Genomic DNA, 18,653 nt, shown 5'->3' with positions numbered 1-18,653 from the left:
AAATAAATGCGAAATCTTTGTTTTGATAATTTTCAAACACATATTTATACAACCCTGGATTTTTCGCACGAAAAAATAGGCAAGCATATTATTTCGCATAAATATTGTTACGTTTTTATATTTAGGCGTTTTTAATTACCCGACAATTAAAACACAGTTCTTTTAAATAACGACAATCTACAATTTATTTACTATGACTTCACACTTTACAATTCGTTCACACTGGAGTTATTCGTTTGACGCTTTAATTAAGACTGACTCGTTAGCAGCATGCGAGCGCTTTTATATATGACAGTGTGGCAATACGAGAACATTCTGGTAGCACTACAATATTCTGGCAACGCCAGAACATTCTTAGACAATGCTAGAAGGATCTACGACCATTAAGTAATTCGTCTGGTTTTCGGTAAGCAAACAAAAGAACATAAAAGAAATTCAGGAAAATACTAGAAAATGAATAGATGATTCCAACAAGTGATAGCGAAATTTTATCGTTACAATTTTAAATTTTAAATTAACGGAAACTAATTTAAATAAACTTATATCTATAATTATCAAATTCGTAACACTGCCTCCCGCTTAAGCCTGTTCGTCCCGAACAGGCACAGAACCTGTTCCGTAAGGAGCCAATCGTTCCAGATGTACAACTTTCATCTTTGATCTAGGGCTGTCGTCCTTCTGAATCCGGTATACAACATCATTGATCTTCTTGATGACTTTGTATGGGCCTTCCCACTGTGTTTGCAGTTTAGGACACAATCCTTTCTTTCGTTGCGGGTTAAATAGCAGAACCAATTCTTCTTCTTGGAAGCCTTCAGTATTTACAGCACGATCGTATCTCGCCTTCATTCTGTTGCTGACCATTTTTATTTTGTTGCGCACTGATTCGTGAACTTCACCGAAAGTGTTTGGGATGTCGTTTCTGTTTTCTTCCATGGCGAGCTCATTAGGTTTAGCACCGAATATCAGATCACCAGGCAACTTCAACTCAGTTCCGAATAGAACATTGGCCGGTGTTCGAGAGGTGGAATCATGAATGGCAGATCTATACGACAGCAAAAACTTTGGTATATGCTCGTCCCAGTCCCTCTGGCCGTTGTCCACTACTTTTCGAAGATGTTCCTCCAGAATGCGATTAAACCTTTCTACCATGCCATCGGATTGTGGATGTAATGGTGTAGTCCTCGTTTTCTTGGATTCACACATCTCTTTGAATATGACCGATTCAAAATTTCTTCCCTGGTCTGAGTGAATCTCGGACGGCACACCGTAGCGACATATCCAGTTTTTGTTGACAACATCCACAATCGTTTTTGCTTCTTGGTTTGGAATTGCATACACCTCCGGCCATTTGCTGAAGTAATCCATGACCACAAGGACATAACGGTTTCCAGAATCACTTACTGGGAAAGGGCCTGCCACGTCCATTGCTATTCTTTCAAACGGGGCTCCTGGTCTATATTCTTGCATAGGACCTCGACTTTTCCTTGTTGGACCTTTCGCCTTCATGCACTTCTCGCAATTGGCTACCCATTCAGCAATTGATTTCTGGCATCCAACCCAGTAGAATCGTTGCTTCACTTTCTCGACGGTTTTGGTTATTCCCAGATGACCTCCACTGGGACCATTATGGAACTCCGCCAAAACATCTCTTATTTTGGAATCTGGAACGATGATCAAATTTCGGCTGCTCTTGCCATCTTCGCTTTCCCATTTACGTTGCAGGGATCCATTGACTAGAACTAAACTATCCCATTGAGCCCAGTATGATTTCATAAGTGGACTTTCTGCTGCGATGTCTTTCTTACTGGGCTTCTTGTTCTCTTCCTTTGCCGAAATAATTTTGATCAAAATGGGATCTTTACGCTGTTCTGTTGGCCAGTCCACTCCAGATTCGACGTGTAACAGCCGAATATCAACAATCTCCTCCTTGTGTTCAGCTTTCGAGCAGTGCTTCCATTCTATACTGCAAGGTCGACGTGACAAGGCGTCAGCGTTACCGTGTTTTCCACCTTTTCTATGCTCGATACTGAAATCATAGCTTTGGAGCCTCTCGATCCAACGTGCCAGTTGAGCTTCCGGATTCTTGGATTGGAGCAACCATCGTAGAGCTGAGTGATCAGTCCTGAGCAAGAAGTGTTGTCCATACAAGTATTTATGATAATGTTTTACACTCTCTATGACGGCTAGCAGCTCTCGTCGCGTTACACAGTAGTTCTTTTCGGGCTTGGACAACGTTCGGCTGAAATATCCGATGACCTTCTCCTTGCCGTCTATCTGTTGGGATAGCACACCTCCAATACCATGCGCGCTAGCATCTGTATCCAAAACAAATTTTTCGCCCGGAATAGGATACGCTAGAACAGGAGCTGAACATAAAAGTTCTTTTAAATGTTGGAATGAATCCTCCTGTTCGTCGCTCCACTGGAACTTCTGACCTTTTTGCGTCAATTTATGGAGACTAGCGGCGATGCTGGCGAAGTTTGGGACGAAACGTCGGTAATATGTACATAACCCAAGGAAACTTCTTAATTCGTGGAGATTTCGGGGTCGTGGCCAATCTCTGACAGCTTGGATTTTGTCTTCATCGGTGGATATGCCCTCTGCAGTCACATGATGACCCAGGTATTTAACTTCCCGCTGCAAAAGGGAGCATTTCTTTGCGTTAAGGCGTAGACCAGCGGCTGACAATTGCTGGATAACGTCTTTCAAGTTCTTAAGGTGCTCGTCAAATGTTTTGCCCATCACTATGATGTCGTCCAAGTATATCAAGCACGACTTCCAGTGCAACCCCTTCAGTACCCGCTCCATCAATCTTTCGAAGGTAGCCGGAGCGTTGCAGAGCCCGAACGGCATTACATTGAATTGCCAGAGACCGCCATTAACGCCAAAAGCCGTCTTTTCCTTGTCTTTCTCGGCGATCTCTACTTGCCAATATCCACTCTGCAAATCAAGCGTAGAAAACCATGTTGTTCCGGCTAGTGTGTCCAACGTGTCATCAATGCGTGGAAGCGGATAGCTGTCCTTTTTGGTGACATCATTCAGTTTTCTGTAGTCCACGCAGAATCGGGTACTTCCATCTTTCTTTTTGACCAGCACAACTGGGGAACACCAAGGACTTGATGATGGCTCGATCACTCCACTCTCCGCCATTTCCTTTATGAGCTTTTGAACTTCGTCTCTTTTTGCCAGGGGAACACTTCGTGGTGCCTGTTTTATGGGCTTTTCTTCTGCGGTTTTAATTTCATGTTTCACTACAGATGTTCTTCCTTGATTTCCCTTTTCAGAAGCAAAAGCACAGGCGTTTTTCCACAACAATTGCTTGGCTTTATTTCTCTCTGACGGCGATAGATGACGTGTCCATGCCTCGACATACGCTTCTAGATGTTTTCTCACTGCTCCATGTGTCTTTGATGAGTTGCCTTCCAAATTGACTATTGCCTCGGCTGGTGTACATTTGCCAATGTCAGAAAATTTTACAATTTGCTCGTGATTGTCAGACAAGTTCAAGACACGAACTGGTATTAGTCTCTCTTCGTTCGTTGTTACCAGGGCATTTGCTATCAAGATGTTGTTGCTTTTGTTTTCTGCTGGTTCAACAACCCACAATTGGCCGACTTCACAATCTCCATTCATAGGAACCCATATAATTGCTTCGGCATTCGGTGGTATAGACTCTGACTGGCTCGTTGTCAAACGTCTGACGGGTGTATTCTCACTATAGCCCACGTTTACCGTTATTTCGGCATCGCACCATGTCATTACTCGACGCTTCATATCCAGATTGATACCAAAAGCAATCATGAAATCCGCTCCAATTATAACTTCGTCTATTATATCGGCCACAATGAAATCATAAGTAACGGATTTGTTAGCAATAGTTAATTTTACGGCGACCTTTCCATATACGGTTGCGGGTTCCCCTGTAGCCGTGCGTAGCTTGACTCCAATCAGTGGTGTAACTTTTCCTTTTACTAAATCAGATCTAATGATAGACTTTGATGCACCAGTATCCAACGTCAAAGTACGCTTGTCGCCATTAATAACACCCGCAATAGTTAAATTGTTATTTTTCTGTTGAACTATTGCTATGGAGATGGTGGGGCCATCGTCTGTGGGAGCCAGCTCTTGCCCCGCTGAACTAGCTCGATTTAGTTTAAAGGTGACTCACTTGACTGTGGGGTCACCTTCTTATGGTTATTGTTTAATGGAGATGGTGATGTGGATCTTGACCGTTTGCGTCGTGCTTTGCATTCTCGAGCTAGATGTCCCGTCTTATCACAGTTATAGCATTTGATTCGGGATTTAGTTGCATCCTGTTTCAATTCTTGCATTACCTGCTTCATTGCCTCTTTCATCGAGTCAATGATAGATTTCGATTCTTCACACTCGGTCTCTACTCTGCGTACTTTGTGAATTTGAGGCCGTGCCAGCAATCTCGCAGTTTCTTGCGCAAGTGCAAATGTTACTGTTTCTGCGAATGTAGCCTTTTGTGACGCATATGTTGCACATTTTATGTCTGGGTCTCGAATGCCATTCACAAAGGTCTCAATTTTGATGCGGTCCACAAGTGGGTGACTCTCTCCTGGGTATGTCAGTAGCACCAACCGCTCAACTTCTGTTGCAAAGTCTTGTAGAGTCTCGTTTGATTTCTGGACTCTACCTCTTAATTCCATTCTAAAGATGTCTTGCTTGTGCTCTCCACCATACTTGCGTTGAAGCGCCGCTATTACTTCATTATAGTTATTTCTAGAAGCAGCGGGAATGCTTTGTATCACATCAGCAGCATTGCCCTTTAATGCCAATAGAAGTTCAATTGCTTTATCATCGTCATTCCACAAATTTCTAGAAGCAACCATTTCGAATTGGAATTTGAAGACATCAAATGACGTTGAGCCATCGAAAACAGGAGTTTTGATTTTTGAGCCCTCAATGACGCGCACTGGACCACCTTTAATTTCCAGCTCTGACATTTTTTTCTCGATGTGCAGAAACTTCTCATCATGAACCATAATTTTCTCATCCACAGAAAGAACTTTCTTATCCAATTCCACAATTTGATTTTCTATATGGTCCACACGTTTTTCCATGCCTTCAGAAATTTGTTGTAGTTTTTCATTGAGAATTATAGAATTTTCGTCGAATTTTTCTTCCAATTTTCTTGAACTTGCTTCCATTTGTAGGGCATTTTCTTTCTGCAATCTAGAATTTTCTTCCATTTTTCTAGAATTTTCGTCGAATTTTTCTTCCATTTTTCTAGAATTTGCTTCCATCATTTTGCTCAAAACATTGAGCATTGATGTGTAATCCACAACACTCGAAGCCACAGATGGAGTTTCTACACTGCTTGTATTGACGAGTATTGATTCATCAATGTCTTCCTTATAATCAAACTCATGCGTCGCAATGTCCATATTACGCCGTTCAAACTCTTCCAGTAGACGCTTTTGAAGCTGGGCCTTATTGCCTGTTGTCGGCAGCTCCAGTTTGCTCAATTCCTTTTTTAAGTCTTCCACACGAAGCTCATTAAACTTCATTGTAGATTTTTTTTTTCCGTTATTTCACTTCCGACACCAATTGTTACGTTTTTATATTTAGGCGTTTTTAATTACCCGACAAGTAAAACACAGTTCTTTTAAATAACGACAATCTACAATTTATTTACTATGACTTCACACTTTACAATTCGTTCACACTGGAGTTATTCGTTTGACGAATAACTCCAGTCTTACGAAAAGAGTAAGACGTGTTGTGCGGTGATACGAGCAAATAGTTATTTTTGCATACTGAATCTAAACAAAAACAATTGTTAATAAACCAGTATTTTTGTTACGGACTCGATCAAAACAACAAACGATCATAGTCTACAGCGACTATTTACAACTTATGTGCATCAGTTGTTTGTGCAATTGATGCCCATTGTGGATCGCACACTCTAAGCACAAACAAAACCCTATAAAAAATGTCAATGAGAGAACCCGACTTAAGTGCAAGCAGCAGCAATGAAGACGATGATGATGATGAGTGGCAGCAAGTGCCTGGTAAGAGAAAGAACTGTGGCTCCCCAAAATTATATCAACAAAAGAGAGCACATCATGATGATCAACCTGGATCGTCAAATCGATTCATTACTCTTGCTAGTAATGTAAACGATGATGACAACTCTACAACACAAGAAAGTCAGCCGAAACCCCCTCCAATATTTATACCTAATGTAGAAAATATTTCCAAACTTGTAACTAGACTAAATAAGCTAATATCTCCCACTGAATTTAGTTATAAGAGTCTTAGAGACGGTCATGTTAGAGTTTCAATTAAAACGGTTGAGAACTATCGTACAGTAGTAAAATTTTTGGAAAAATCGGGAAAAAGCTATCACACCTTTCAATTAAAACCAGAACGTGCATTCAGAGTGGTGATTAAAGGTCTCCACCACTCAACGAACACTTCAGATATAAAGGCGTTTTTATTATCTGTAGGACACGATGTGCGAAGTGTTCGTAATGTCGTGAGCCGAGTTACAAAAGTCCCACTTCCAATGTTTTTTGTAGATTTGGATCCAAAACCGAACAATAAGGAAATATTTAATTTAAAATCACTTGACAATGCCATCATTCAAGTAGAAGCACCAATAAAATACGACGACATTGTCCAATGTTTTCGTTGTCAGGAATTCGGGCATACTAAATCCTACTGCAGGAAACCATTTCGATGTGTCAAATGTGGTCTAGATCACCCTACTACTGAATGTAACAAGTCTCCAGAAGTTCCTCCGAAATGTGTTCATTGTTTGGAGAGTCACACTTCAAGTTACAAAGGTTGCAGATTCTATCAGAACTTATTAAATAAGAGAATAACACGAACATCCAGGCCAAACAATACACAGATTAACTTTGCTCCACTAAATAGGGCCGAACCTCAAAATACTATGTCATACGCTCAAGCACTTCGAGGTACAGAAATCAACGAAAATTCTCTTTTGCGTAAAATAGAATCCATGCTCGAAAAACAGATAGAAATGACGAATACCCTCATAAACATGATGTCTGTGTTAATAAGTAAAATATGAATTCCGACATCATAATTGTAGAGTGGAATGCTAATGGCATTTCTAATCATATCAATGAAATAGAAGTATTTTTAAGTATATATAATGTAGATATACTACTCATTTCTGAATCGCATCTCACAAGCAAATCGTATATTCATGTCAAAGGATTTGATCTGATAACTGCCAATCACCCTGATGATCGAGCCCATGGTGGAGCAGCCATACTTATTAAATCAAGAATAAAATATGAAATACTAGAAGAAATCTCTGAGATCCATATTCAAGCTGCGGGGGTTAAAATATATTGTGAGTACGGCGGCTTCGTTTCCATATATTCGGCTTACTTTCCTCCTCGATTCAATATTAGCAGTTCAACCTACGAAAACTTTTTCAAGAAGCTTGGAAATAAGTTCATTGTTGGAGGTGATTTCAATGCAAAGAATATCTGGTGGGGATCTAGGCTAAACAATCCTAAAGGCAAACAATTATTCGAATGTATTAGTAAAAATGATTTTAAAGTAATATCCACAGGAAGACCAACATACTGGCCTACTAATCCGGCAAAGATACCAGATCTGTTAGATTTCTTTGTTTTCCTTGGCATACCTCAAAATCTTCTTGACATCAGGTTCTGTGATGACCTTAGCTCCGATCATACGCCCATTATTTTAAACTTCAAGACCACCTCATCTTTAAAAGCCATAAGCAGAAATACGTTTTCTTCCAAAACAAATATCGAAATCTTTCAAACTTGGATTGAATCTCATCTTAACCTTAATATTTCCCTTAAAACGGGTGCTGATATCGATGATGCAGTTGAATGTCTCGTGAAACTTATTCACGAAGCCACATTTCAATCCTCTCCGGGAGAAATAACAAAACAAAAATCTAACTTTTATTTAACACAAGAGATAAGACATCTTGTAAAGGAGAAAAGAAGGCTAAGAAAAAGATGGCAAAGGACGCGGCTCCCTATTGATAAAACCAACTTTAACCGAGCAGTTCAATACCTTAGAAAAAGGATGAAACAAACCAAAAATGATGGCATTGGACAATACTTACAAAATTTGAGCCCTTCGAAATCCAATGAACATAGCTTATACAAAGCAACCAAATATTTAAAAAGACCTCGAAAACGTATAACGCCAATAAAAAATGCCGATGGAACTTGGTGCAGATCTGACAAAACAGTGGCTGAGGCCTACAAAGTCTATCTAGAAGATATTTTCACACCATTCACTACCTGTGCCAATGCCGATATGAATAAGATTCTAGACTTCATTGATAGTCCTTGTCAAATGGATTTACCAATTAAAGCGTTTTCAGTCCAAGAAGTTCGAGAAGAAATAAAGAAGTTAAATAACAAAAAATCACCTGGGTATGACAATATATCTGCCAAAGCGTTAAAAAGTTTGCCCAAAAAAGGACACATTTTTCTTACAACGTTGTTTAATTCAATAATAAGATTATCATATTTCCCTTCACAGTGGAAGCATGCCAATATTATTATGGTTCTAAAGCCAAGGAAACCTGAAAATCTGTTAAGTTCTTACCGACCTATAAGCTTGTTATCCATTCTCTCAAAAATATTCGAGAAGCTTTTTCTAAAGAGACTGATCCCAATACTTGACAAGAGAAATATAATTCCCGAACATCAGTTTGGATTTAGGAACAAACATAGTACTCCGGAGCAATGTCACAGAATTGTTAATGTTATACGTGATTCTCTCGAAAGAAAACTGTTCTGTTCAGCTGTGTTTTTAGATATCAAACAAGCATTTGATCGGGTCTGGCACGAAGGGTTATTATTTAAAGTAAAAAATATTGTTCCAACGCCATATTACTTACTTATTAAATCATACTTAAGTAATAGATCGTTTTATGTATCTGTAAATGATGATCAATCAGAGATAGGAAGAATTGGATCAGGTGTACCCCAGGGTAGTGTAATGGCTCCTATTCTGTATAATATTTTCACTTCTGATATGCCCGTAAATAAGGATATTACTTTGGCCACCTATGCGGATGACACCGCTGTATTGTCATCAAGTTCTAATGAATTCGTAGCAGCTAGAGCAGTTCAGCGACAGTTAAACAATCTGCAGAATTGGTTTGCAAAGTGGAACATAAAAGTGAATCCAGAAAAATCTACCAATGTAACATTTACCCTAAGACATGAATTGCATAAGCCAATAACACTTAATGGAGTCCCTATTCCTAAGTCGAATAGTGTAAAATATCTCGGTCTTCATATGGACAAAAAACTTAATTGGAAAGAACATATTTTAAAGAAGAGAAAAGAAGTTGACATACAGACTAAAAGGATGTTTTGGCTACTTGGACCAAACTCACAATTAAGCTTATATAATAAAGTCCTATTATATAAAACTGTTCTAAAACCTGTTTGGTCTTATGGGATAGAGCTGTGGGGAACTTCTAGTAACTCAAACATAGAAATTTTACAACGATATCAGTCAAAAACCTTAAGATTGTTGTCAAACGCTCCTTGGTTTGTAAAAAATAACTGTATACATAAAGATCTCAATATACCAAAAATAAAGGATGAAATTGTAAAGATTAGTACAAAATATCTCAATCGATTAAGTCACCACTCTAACGTACTGGCCATTACTCTTTTAGACGATACCAATGAAGTTAAGAGATTAAAACGAAAGCATATTTTAGACCTTCCCTACTTAAGATAAAATAATCACATAATCACATGAATAAATAAGTCCAAAATGAAATTTATTTACTTTGTTAAGTTCACTGGATCTTAACTTCTCTGTTAACTATTTTTAAGATACTCATTATTTATTACATTTGCTAATTATTTCTGTATGTAAATAGATTGCAAATAAAGGCAATAATAAAAAAAAAAAAAAAAAAAAATAAACTTATATCTATAATTATCAAATTCGTAACAATATGTTAACATACCTGGGTTCGATACCCTATTTACGGAGATAGATGAAGATATTCGTTTTTCGCAGAAACGAACTTAGTACTAAGCATAAATGGGAATTACTAGTTTAGGCCGGTACTCTGTTCGGTTTTCGCGTTGAAACTCCATACAAAACTTTCCATTTCCATTTGTGGTACTTTGTTTTCCTCGAGTTGAAAAACTGACGTTTATAGTATGGCGCCATTTGCAATGTGAATTAAGAAATAATTTATTTATTAAAACTATTTGTGTGGCAAGGCATATTAATCCAGGTAAAGTCATGCAATCAGGTGACTAATATCGGCATTCGTCTTGTCAAAGGCTTTGTTTACGTTTAGTAGATTTGTTTATATTCTTTGTTTACATATATATTGCTTTTATTAACATTGTGTTATTAGTATGGGGTTAGTTTTACGAAACTTTTGCCTACTTGTTAGAAACTGGGGAGAAAATAAAAGAATTTTCTTAAAAAACTCTTTTATTTATATATACTATGTTCACACAAACGTAAAACCGAATTCAAAGTGCGCAAAATTACAATTCGGGAACAGCTCAAAGAAACACAATATGACGGAGGCATAAGGCAAATAAATGTTGAAGAATGTATTGCTAAACTGAAACACTATGGTTCGAGTGTACGAATTGAGACATTAAAGAGTCTAAGAGATGCAATAGCAATAAATCATGGGATCCCTATGAAGTTCAAAGAGCTTATATGGAAAACGTGATCATATTTCTACGAGATGGATCAAATGGTTTTCTGGAATCGCCAACGGGTATAAAATAATGTATAACAATGTAACCACCAATAAAACAAAAGCTTTCTCATAGGAACCGGTAAAACCTTATGTTCACCTTTGGAATGGCTGCAATCCCGAAAAGAGGAAATGAAGATGCAAATACAACAAACAGCACCGCCAACAATTATTTTAAAAACAATCCTATTTAGGCGGAGCACCTGTAAATGATTGCTCGTGCAAAGCCCAAGGGTGGTAGCTGGGGTCTTCCTAAAATAATATATATATATATATATATATATATATATATATATATATATATATATATATATATATATATATATATATATATATATATATATATATATATATATATATATATATATGTATATATATATATATATATATATATATATATATATATATATATATATATATATATATATATATATATATATATATATATATATATATATATATAATGGGTACTTGAGGTACCCATTCACAACTAACGCAAGCTATGTAAGAATTAAAGCGGACATCTTACTCATTTACGAGAGCGGTGATTTTGGGATCCAGAGATCAATTGTGTATATATCCCGAGGTATTGCGAGAACAGGGCAATTCAAATAAAACACAGATCGATTTGTCGATTGCGAGTCCAAAAAAGAACTTGTGCCTTTCATCATCGTGTGTAATCGCGCAAAGATAATCTGGATTTAATGGACATTGAAGACTTGGTTAAAGTAGGTAAAAACTCAAAATGTGTCCATATTATGGAGCCAAAGAATTGATTGAAGATGCAGACAATGTATTTATGTCCTATAACTATTCATTGGACACATCTGCACGGAAAGCAAATAGAATTGAATTGAGCAATACCTCATAATATCGGAAAGATAAATAATAAATAATTTTTATGATTTTTTATAATTTTTAATGGATTCTAACGCTTGTCTGAAACGTTTGACCTCAAATATTTTCAAAAATTCATAATTTTTTCAGATTGAATTTAGCATTTTTTCGACAAACTTTAAATAAATTGTACCATTTTATGAATTCTTAAACAGTTTTTAACCAATTTGAAACAACAAATTTAACATTCCCTATTAAAAATATGAATAAAACATGTTATAAAAAATTGAATGAAAAGTACTTCCTGTGTAGTTAAAATGAAGAACATCATTGGGAGTACATCTTCTGGAAGTTCTTTTAAAATTGTGCCTTTGGAAGAACTTCCAAATTTTTTGATGGGTAACTCTGCACTTCTGCCACATAGGATCAGCAATATTTTTTTTATGAAATAGCGCAATACCTCATGCAAACGATCCATAAATTCTGTTCCTGGTGTAATACAATTGCTACCGAATCGTTCGTGTTCTCTCACTTCACCTAGGCTCTGTGCTAATCGTTCCAAAGTTCAGCTTCCTTGGCTGAACGAAAACGTCTACTACGCTGTTGATTCATTTTTGCACGAGGGGCCACACCGTCAATGGCCATAAAGAATAATTTCTGTGGTTTAATTAGAAAAAACAACTTGTCAATATAGTTGAATATGTCCTTCAACATATCCTCCTGTTATGTTGAGATGGATGTTTGTATCATCGAAATGGGAGCAATTGTGAATAATGCCATTCATATCCAAATAAAGATTATCAAAATCGGGAACCTAAATAAAGGGTGATTTGTTAAGAGCTTGATAACTTTTTTTTAAAAAAAAACGCATAAAATTTGCAAAATCTCATCGGTTCTTTATTTGAAACGTTAGATTGGTCCATGACATTTACTTTTTGAAGATAATTTCATTTAAATGTTGACCGCGGCTGCGTCTTAGGTGGTCCATTCGGAAAGTCCAATTTTGGGCAACTTTTTCGAGCATTTCGGCCGGAATAGCCCGAATTTCTTCGGAAATGTTGTCTTCCAAAGCTGGAATAGTTGCTGGCTTATTTCTGTAGACTTTAGACTTGACGTAGCCCCACAAAAAATAGTCTAAAGGCGTCAAATCGCATGATCTTGGTGGCCAACTTACCGGTCCATTTCTTGAGATGAATTGTTCTCCGAAGTTTTCCCTCAAAATGGCCATAGAATCGCGAGCTGTGTGGCATGTAGCGCCATCTTGTTGAAACCACATGTCAACCAAGTTCAGTTCTTCCATTTTTGGCAACAAAAAGTTTGTTAGCATCGAACGATAGCGATCGCCATTCACCGTAACGTTGCGTCCAACAGCATCTTTGAAAAAATACGGTCCAATGATTCCACCAGCGTACAAACCACACCAAACAGTGCATTTTTCGGGATGCATGGGCAGTTCTTGAACGGCTTCTGGTTGCTCTTCACTCCAAATGCGGCAATTTTGCTTATTTACGTAGCCATTCAACCAGAAATGAGCCTCATCGCTGAACAAAATTTGTCGATAAAAAAGCGGATTTTCTGCCAACTTTTCTAGGGCCCATTCACTGAAAATTCGACGTTGTGGCAGATCGTTCGGCTATTCATGATGAAATGTCAAAGCATACTGAGCATCTTTCTCTTTGACACCATGTCTGAAATCCCACGTGATCTGTCAAATACTAATGCATGAAAATCCTAACCTCAAAAGAATCACCCTTTAGAATACACAAGAAGCTCATAATTATTTCCTCCAACTTGTTACATGTCACTCCACACTTACGCATTGTTCCCAGGCCAATTCACTGAGACAAGGATACCGTTCGCTTATGTAGCGGAAAAATTTCGCCCCATTTTTTGTTGTTGTTTTGTATTGATGTCTGCCTTAAGGCCGGTATGCACCTCTAGCGAAAAATTTCATTCCCATAAAAAATGCATTGCTATTTATGCTAACGAAATTTTCGGTAGCGTTCAATTTTGTAAGCTGGTACGCACCTCTAATGAAAATAACAGGGTTGTCAAAAGCATATTTTGGCAGCAAACATTTAATTTATTACAATCATTGTGTGCGTAAAAGTTTTAAAAGGTCTGTAAATACTAAACAATTTATTTGAGGAATATTTGGAACATATATTAACAATTTTTAAAAGCGATTAGCTGGTTTAAAATTTGTGTACACAGCCCTGTTTTTTTGTTGTAGACTTAAATAAATTTTTGTACCGAAAATTTCGCTAGAGGTGCATACCGGCCTTTAGGCATATTAATGGTCTTTGATATTTAACTTCAAATGACTTTTTGTTCTTTGTAATAAAAATTGTTGGCTGAAAACAACACTACACATACACAAAATGTCAACTTAAGTCATCTGCCATTTTAGTTTGACATTATAATTATCATGGGGGGTACACACGTTTGCTCGTGACTTTACCTTTAATTAATATGCCTTGTTTGTGTGGGTTTATACGCAAACACGGATCATATTTTTGTTCCGAAAATATACAAAGGAGTAGCAGATCAATTGGCCAAGGAAGTAAGTATTTTTGAGTCTTCTTCTTATCGATAACAGGGTATGTTTTTATCGCTAAATGGTAATAAGAGAAATATAGAACTATATTTGTCTTATTCTAATACAGTGTAGATGAATGCTACTTGCGATTTTATTTCAAGTGGGAAACATATTAGTTAACATAAAGGGAGAGAGTAGAGAGGTTTGCTCCCGGCCACTAGTGTGCCTTGACATGTATGGGTAATGTCAAATAAATAAATAAATAACAAAACAACTTAAAAACTACATAAGTATAAATTGCACGTAATAAAAGGTAATTTGAATATATATGGTTATGAGTTATATGTTTTTTTTTTAGCCTCTGTGAGTTCCAGGTACATGTTTTCTGTAAAATTGTGGTGTAGAGTATTGGACTGGATGATTGTCATTTACTGCATTTATAATTCCTATCGGTGAGAAGTATGCTGAGTCAGTCCATGTTTCATGTATTTCGTTCATTAGAACGTTTTCGTGGAATTCGATGTTAAGGCCCGTACTCTGTTCGGTTTTCGCGTTGAAACTCTATACACAACCAAAAAATACGAAAAACTAGCGAAACGTTTTCCATTTGTGATACTTTGTTTTTTTTTTTTGATTAGAAAACTGACGTAAGTCGATCAGTCAGTATTTTCATAACATGGCGCCATTTATAATAATAAAAATAATTTATTTATTAAACTGATTTTTGTGAATTTATAATGCAAAATTGTATCGGATTATTATTTTAAAATGTAATCTGATCGATTGATAAAACAAAGTATAACATGGAGTTGTATTTCCGTAATAAACAAGCAACCAAACATGAAATTTAAATACAAATGTTAACAAAATAAAAGCTTTATTTGGTGAATTATATTTTACAATTGTTTTATTTGTTTTATTTATTCGGGATAATAAACACAAAACAAAATGTTAACAATTTGATGTTGCAAAAGAAGCATTAGCATTTCAACCAACATGTATAGGTGAGTACTATGTTCGGTTTTTTCACCAAAACACTACATTAAAAGTACAAAAATATTTATGAAGACAATTATATTTTTATCAAGTCTTATCAAATAATGGATGGAAAAGATCTTACAATGTAGCCGAACGTGGCCAAGAATTGTCGGACTTAAGTAAAATATCTATAAATGTGTTATCGATCCCATAAACTCGTAGCAATATCGATTATGTCTTCGAGCATAACTTCCCAATAAACACAAAGAGCGTTTTTCGAATTCAACAATTTTTCAGTTTGAGGGTAAATATAATTTTTAACATAAATTCAACTTGACTTGAAACAGCTGATCTTCAATACATCTTCAAATTGTTTGCGAATTACTTCCAATTTTCCAAAATGCTGACGAAATCTTTGAAAATTTGTCCCTGCCAACATTTTTTGTTAATTTGGCGACAATTCTGAGAATCCCCACCACGTCGAAAACAATCGTATACGACATCCAAAACTCGTCGGAAAAGCGCCGTCACTATTGAGAAGTTGTACCACACCAAGTTACTAAAAAAATAACGCATGAGTTCAATTATTAGGTGACTTTTTTAATAAATTTAGAACGACGCCAACAAGAGCCCCTTCAAACAATCCGAAAAAGCTCTTGTAACAATAGTGATGGCAAAATGTACACTTCATACGCTTCCCCCATCACTGTTGGTGATTGTTGCAGTGTCACTTACGAGTCTGTGGTAGCGATGAGGATGAAATGGAACTTTGAAATGTTGGCAGGGGTTGAAGATTGGAAGAAATAAAAAAAATTGGAAACTTTTAGACAACCCAATAAACACAGGATGAGCGTTTTTCAAATTCAAAAATTTGTCATTTTTAGGGGTAAATATAATTTTCAACATAAATTCAACTTGACTTGAAACAGCTCATCTTCAATACATCTTCAAATTGTTTGCGAATTACTTCAAATTTGCCGAAATGTATACAAAATCTTTGAAAAGTTGTTGAATATAATATGAGAAAACTTTGACAAAACACTACCCTAAAATGTAACGACAAAAACCATGTAGTTTTCAATACTTCTTTGTGCAACGATGTTCGTGGTCACCCTGCCAGCATTTCAATGTTCCATTTCCTCCTCATCGCTACCACAGACTCGTAAGTGACACTACAACAATCGCCAACTGTGATGGGGCAAGCGTATCAAAAAGTACAAAATATACACGAAAGTATTTTGCCATCACTATTGTTACAAAAGCCATTTTATATTTTGTGAAATGCTAATCGCAACTAACTTATAATATTTTATTTAAATAGAAACGAAAATGAAGTGCTGAAAACAAAGTTACTACGCCTAAAATTGAGAAAGGTATATTGGTGAACAAATTTCGAATTTCCAAATGGAATAAAGTGATAGTTTTTCAGATATTTTTTCAGACACGCTGCCTCCATCGAGAATAAACAAACGGCTGATAGACTCTGAAACAGTAACTTGCTACACGTCAACATCATTCTTTTAGTAATGAAAAAAAAATATGTTAAATGTGATGAGATAAATGATGCTTTACTTGACCAAAATGATTCTTTTACAACTACCTTAAAATGCACTTTTTCTGATTGTTTGAAGGGGCTCTTATTGGCGTCGTTCTAAATTGATCTACAAAGGCACCTAATAATTGCACCGATGAGAAACTTTTTTATAGTAACTTGGCGTGGTACAACTTCTCAATAGTGACGGCGCTTTTCCGACGAGTTTTTGATGTCGTATACGATTGTTTTCGTCGTGGTGGGGATTCTCAGTACTGCCGTCAAATTCAAAAAATGTTGACGATTTTAAATACCAATGCTTGTGGAAAGTTCGTAATTTGTAAAAATCTGACCTGAAGAAAAACGCGGCCATTAAAGTCCACAAGAAAAATGTTGGTAGTGGTAATAATGAGCAATGATGTTGCAACGTTCGAAATCCGAATAAAAATGTCATATTATTGAACATTTGGTCCCTTTATTGACGGATATAATCCCTGACTATTAATTTTAAAGAAATTGAATTCAATATAAAATATTTGTTATTTTCTTGCCAAATCTGTTTGAATTTAGTACCGTAAGGCCGGTATGCACCTCTAGCGAAATTTTCGGTAGCAAAAATTTATTTAAGTCTACAACAAAAAAAACAGGGCTGTGTACACAAATTTTAAACCAGCTAATCGCTTTTAAAAATTGTTAGTATATGTTCCAAATATTCCTCAAATAAATTGTTTATTATTTACAGACCTTTTAAAACTTTTACGCACACAATGATTGTAATAAATTAAATGTTTGCTGCCAAAATATGCTTTTGACAACCCTGTTATTTTCATTAGAGGTGCGTACCAGCTTACGAAATTGAACGCTACCGAAAATTTCGTTAGCATATATAGCAATGCATTTCTTATGGGAATGAAATTTTTCGCTAGAGGTGCATACCGGCCTGTAGGGAAAAAAATTTTGGGCATAGGGAAAAAAGGGAATTTTTAGGAGCCACGTAGGGAATTTTCAAAAAACTTCCTGGCATAATCAGTTAGCAAAGCTGTCGTGAATGCACAAGGGATAGAGTAAAGTAAGAATTAATTTTTACACTTTTTAAGTTCTTTATTGTAAGCTATTATACTTTGTAGATAATAAAGGGTGGTTAAAATTTCAAGGGCCGATGTTGATTTTGAATAAAACACAAACTATTTAGGAAATTATTGTAATTTTATTTTCTTATGATATATTGGTATTACTCAATTATGTATGGAACAAAATATCGGCCAAATGGGCGCCGCGACCTCGGTGGCACACCTTCATCCATTGGTCCAAATTTTCGATGACGCTGAAGCATAATGGAGGTTCTATGCCATTAATGTGCCGAATTATCTCATCCTTTAGCTTTGAATGAAGAAAAAAGTCCAACGGTGTCAAATCACATGATCTTGGCGGCCAATTGACATCGCCATTATTTGAGATAACACGGCCACTGAATTTGTTGCGCAAAAGAGCCATTGTTTCGTTAGCTGTGTGGCAAGTGGCACCGTTCTGCTGAAACCACATATCGTCCACATCCATATCTTCCAATTCGGGCCATAAAAAGATCGTTATCATCTCACGATTCACAGTAACTGCCTGACCGGCCTCATTTTGGAAAAAATACGGCCCGATGATGCCGCCAGCCCATAAAACGCCTCAAACAGCCACTCTTTGTGGGTGAATTGGTTTTTCGACAATCACTCTTGGATTCTCATTCGCCCAAATGCGGCAATTCTGTTTATTGACGAATCCACTGAGGTGAAAATGTGACTCATCACTGAAGATGATTTTCTTCGAAAATTTATCATCCACTGTTGCCATTTCTTGGAACCATTTAACACGTTGTTGGATTGTGTATCTCTCCATGGTTTAAATTGAGTAAGTCTGAAATAGAGAAATGTCAAATAAAATTCGGAAAAAACTTGGCGTTTAGGTGTGGTTCACATTCAACATCGGACCTTACAATTTAACCACCCTTTAAAACCATTAAATACACTATA

This window comes from Haematobia irritans, chromosome 1 (genome assembly GCF_050003625.1).
Source record: "Haematobia irritans isolate KBUSLIRL chromosome 1, ASM5000362v1, whole genome shotgun sequence".
NCBI lineage: Eukaryota > Metazoa > Arthropoda > Insecta > Diptera > Muscidae > Haematobia > Haematobia irritans.
Note: the sequence above shows the minus strand (reverse complement) of the source record.